This window comes from Apium graveolens, chromosome 8 (assembly GCF_009905375.1).
Source record: "Apium graveolens cultivar Ventura chromosome 8, ASM990537v1, whole genome shotgun sequence".
Taxonomy (NCBI): domain Eukaryota; kingdom Viridiplantae; phylum Streptophyta; class Magnoliopsida; order Apiales; family Apiaceae; genus Apium; species Apium graveolens.
The window spans coordinates 192,469,372-192,474,302 of NC_133654.1; positions in this window are offsets into that span (position 1 = coordinate 192,469,372).

The window sequence follows — 4,931 nt, forward strand, 5'->3', positions numbered from 1 at the left end:
AATGAACTTTGTAAAATGACCTGATCTTACGAACCATCGAGGAATACGAGAATCACAATACAATTACGAATATAAAATCCTACAAATTAAAACCTAAGTACAAGGCTTTAAATCATAAAGGACTTATAAGAAAGGATTTACCCCACGAATCTTTTACGAAAATTTATTATGAAAACGAATAAGCGGCCAAGAGAATACGTAAGCGAATAAATAAAATGTATCAAGCCATGCAACTTTTCATGCAAGCCATGCAAACTAATTAGTAAGAATCTAACCAAGGATTGGAAGTCAAATAGTAACCAATCCAAGAGCATAGTAACCTAGCAATAGTAACCATAAATAGTAGTTGTAGTACTTGGCTAGTAAACTAACTTTGAAAATTTTCCAAGCTAGCAAGATTTGATCAAGATTTGCATATTTATTATATACACAATCAAGTTATCACTTATTCAAGAAGCAAACTAGCAAGCAAAGCAAAATTCTCTTTCCCCCCTTGAACAAGCTTCCATTCGTCCATTCAAAGAAAAGCAAGAAATCAAAACTCAAACTTCAACTTCTAGCCATGGATAAATGCTACAATTAATTCCCAAGTTTCCTACATATCAAACTAAGATTTAGGATTCTTAAGCACACCCAAGCCTCACCAAGCATCATCCATCAAGAAGAACACCTCCTAAGATACCAAGAAAGGTATAAATCTTTACACAATCTCTGTTTAAGGTTTAAGTTTCAAGAAAAGTATGGATCTTGGTTATAAACCTAGTTTTGATGGTAGTTATGTTGATTTCTTGAATGTAAGTTAGTTAAATCCTAAGGTTGATGTTGTGGCCTCAAAAAATTGATGTTATTGAGAGTATTAAGTGTTAAGATGATGATATGATGATTGTTGGTTATTGATTAATAGTTTAGAGCGAAAATGAAACTCAAATCGCGAGCGTAACATTGATAAGTTGAGCGAATCGTAACTTTACATTTTCTGCAGAAATACAGAAGGTATAAACTGTGATTTCTTGAAAAGTAAGACTTGAAAATGATAGAACTTTTTGTAAGGATTGTTTAGGCACTTGAATTGCTTGATTTCGATATACGGTTCAAAAGTTAGGCCCGTTTTAGGGAAAATGATTTACGCAATAAAAACTGCTACAAATTATGAATTTTGGAAATATAAATGATCAACTTAAAGGTATTCAAAAATTATGAAATTTTTACAGAGATTAATAAATTGAATATATTAATGCCATAAAAATTTCAAGTGAAAATATGGATTTTGCAATTTTATAAAAATGTCGGAGTCGAGATCGCGCGAGTAGAAATCTTTAAGAATCGCGAGTGGAGTCGAGTGACAAAAGTAAAAGAGATTAACAGACATAAAGGATTACAAAAAGAAAACGAAGTTAGAGAGTACTCGTACTCTATTAAAATGATGAGAGTAAAGCGAGTCATGTAAATGAATAGTAAGTATAGTGTATTTACCAAGTCACTATAAATACGATTGGAATCTAACGGAACAATAATGTTCTTGATTATAGATTTTCGGACAAACTCTAGAGTACCCTCCACCTCGAAACACCCAGGCAAGTTTTCAAACCCTACCTTTTAGGAACTATTGTATTTTGATTTTTGGATTTGAAATTATATATTTAGACCAAGATTCGGTCGGTGTAAGGTTATAAAAACCCAGAAGTATTCCGGAGGTGGTTATATTTGAGAAATGTTAACACTAGCGAGTAGTGTGGCGTATATATTGTAGACCGAGAGTCGGTCGGTATGTATTATTTAAAAATTTGAGAGTATTCCGGAGATGTTTTGTACAAGTAAAGTTCGTACTTATTTTATTCCAAGGGACTCGATGTCCTCTTGCGATTTATTAAATATCTCGAATATTTTTTAAAAACGATTTCTAAAGATTGTATTCCCTCAACTCCATTTAATTACCCAAGTAATGAATATTTTTTCAGATATTCATTTAAAAAGGGAGAAGTATTCTCCAACATTTATTTTATTTTTAGAATCAATTATTTTATATATATTGAAGATCAATTTAATTACTTAAACATAAATTATTTGAGAAATATTTTCTTTGAAGCCGGCTGGTGTAGTTTGGATTAGTAGTAGTTGGGTTTTTGTCCTAGGCCCTTCAATTTGGTTGGGATTTTGGTTGGGTTTCCAAGATTCCTTTTCTTGGGCTTGTTGCTTGGTTTTGACTATTCTGGTTTTTCTTTCCTTTTTTTGTTTTGATCCTTTTTTAATTGAGATGCAATACCGGAACTCAAGCCTAGGTGTTGGGTTTACCAATAAGCTATTTGCAAATTAATAAGTCAATCAAATATTGTTTCGAAAAGAGGTGTATATTACCAATAAAATGATCCTCCTGAGTATATAAATCGAGAGCATTGTCAAGATTATATATATATATATAATAATTGAATCAATTTAAGAAGGAAAATGTGTATTTCACCAAGTTTTTAAATCGTCATATTATACGATGAAGTATTATTTTTTACAGTTATTTCTAAACTGTTTTATACATTATGGCTGAGCATTATTGCTCACTCTTGCTTTCTTTTAAATGACACAACACAACAGATAACCAGCATGCCAGTATGAGACCTAGTCGACTGCAACCGCGAGGAGAAGTCCTTGCAACATTGCTTCAGGAAATCCAGAAAATTTAGATAGGCATCAGATGATTATAAGATTATTGTAACTTCATGTAGATATTACGAATAATAGTTTGAGATCCTGTAAAGTACATTGGAGTTGTAATAAAACATGATACTTGTTGTATATCATTTCTAAAGCTATAACTTTTATGTTTGTGTGTGTGTGAGATTGGGGTATGTTGGATTATTGAATCAATACTGGTCATACATGATTGAAGGATGGTGTGACGACCTACATTCCTGACCCCGGATTTTGGGGCGTTACCGAAATGGTATTAGAGCAATAAGTTATAGTACTCAGAGACGAGAGTGTTAGGAGTGGCCAATCAAAAAGACGGTTGTCGCTAGCCGAGTTGCAGCCTCGACCCGAGCGGAAGTGCGATGTGTCGTTTTGTATAATATCTAAGGGATTCCTTGTTAGGTTGAGATATTTTACTTGAGGTATTATACTAAGACTAATGGAATCACTAGAGATAATCAAAATGGAAGATGAGAATTTATAATCGTATATGGTTTGGGAAATATTTTGATATAAAATGCGGAGATGAGCCTCCAGCGCCTTTGAGGTAAAGACGATATTACCAACATCATATGTTCGTTTGGATAACACGAGCCTGGTTACTCGTAGTTCGTTAAAGGTTTCCCGTGAGGGGGCATCACATGTGAGAACCTTGAAATCTAATTATTAATATACAATTGAAGTTATTGACCCAAACTAGTTGATGGTATCTTTTTTCCATTAAGGATTTGAATTCCGCATGACTAACAAATTCAGCAGAGATAGTGTCCAATATACCTTTGAGGATTTTATTTCCATTAAGGAAGATTTGAACGTAAAGTATGTTCACTTACACACACATGCCACCGAACTTATGGACTATATTGAGATCCCTGAGAAATCTCTTTGATCTATCCCAAGGGGAACTGGCCACTTCTAATTAGTAACGGATGCATGTAGCAAGCCTATATTGGCTTAACGGATGCTTTTGGAATAATTCTGAGTAAGGTCTTCGAGATAAAATATAGGAATGACAGTATACTGGAGAAAGACAAGTTAGTAAGCAATTTTAAAATGATGTTGAGAAAGACACTAGTTGAAACATGGAATTACGAAGACGAAGAAATGAGATCATCCTCAGACGAATAATGACCAGAGTTAGGATAATCAGTGAATTATTTTGGCATCTACTCACCGTTACATTACTCCCTCCAAACTGTTTGTCATTCATATTGCCTTGATAGGTCATATGAGGAAATCCTTTTAGTTCTCTACTTTGAACTTCTGATATGACCAACAACTTAAATCATTTTCTCTGAATAAGGACTTACCCAAACTCTTTTGTTGATCCATGAACTTTCATTCATAGATTATGATCTTCTTATTCAGCTTAGAGCTATTTATACTTTATTTCAACTATCCAAGGAATTTTTAATAAATTTTCCTCAATTCATCGGTGAATATTCATAATGAATATCTTCATTTGATTCTTCTTTCATACTTACTTTTCTCAATCGAGATTGTAAATATTTAACAAATTGTTAAAAATATGGATGATCTAATATCCATATATTCCTTGGGAATCCTTTTCTTCTATTCAGGATGAGATTGTATATTGGACTTTAAAATCATAGTAAGTGTATCAATTTGATATTGGTATTCCGAATTCAATTCTATTTGAGAGTCTGATAAAGTATGTGAATGAGGGAACCTATGAGTGTGCCATTCTATTGGCAAGAAATATTTGTGGGCAACAATTGGGGGCAGAGCACTGGCACATAAGATAACTCGTTTAGGCTTTTATTGGCCAGAAATAATGGTCGATGCCAAAGACTATGTGAAGAAGTATGATCGCTGTCAGAAACATGAACCAGTTGTTCGACAACCTCCTGATATGCTGACTTCCATCAATTCTCCCATTCCTTTTGCTATGTGGGCAATGGATATACTTGGGCCTTTTCCTATGGCCACTACATAACGGGAAGTTCTCGATTGTAGCTATAGATTATTTTACCAAGTGGATTGAAGCTAAAACTTTATCAAAGATCACAACCAAGCAGGTTGCACAATTCCTGTGGGAAAATACTATGTCCAGATATGGAATTTCCCGTATCCTGGTCACCGACAATGGAACACAGTTCAACAATGAAGAATTTAGGAAGTACTACGAGGAGAATGAGATCGAGTTACGGTTTACCTCCGTAGCTCATCCACAAGCCAATAGGCAAGAAAAAGTGGAAAATCGTATAATTCTAGATGGGCTGAAGAAG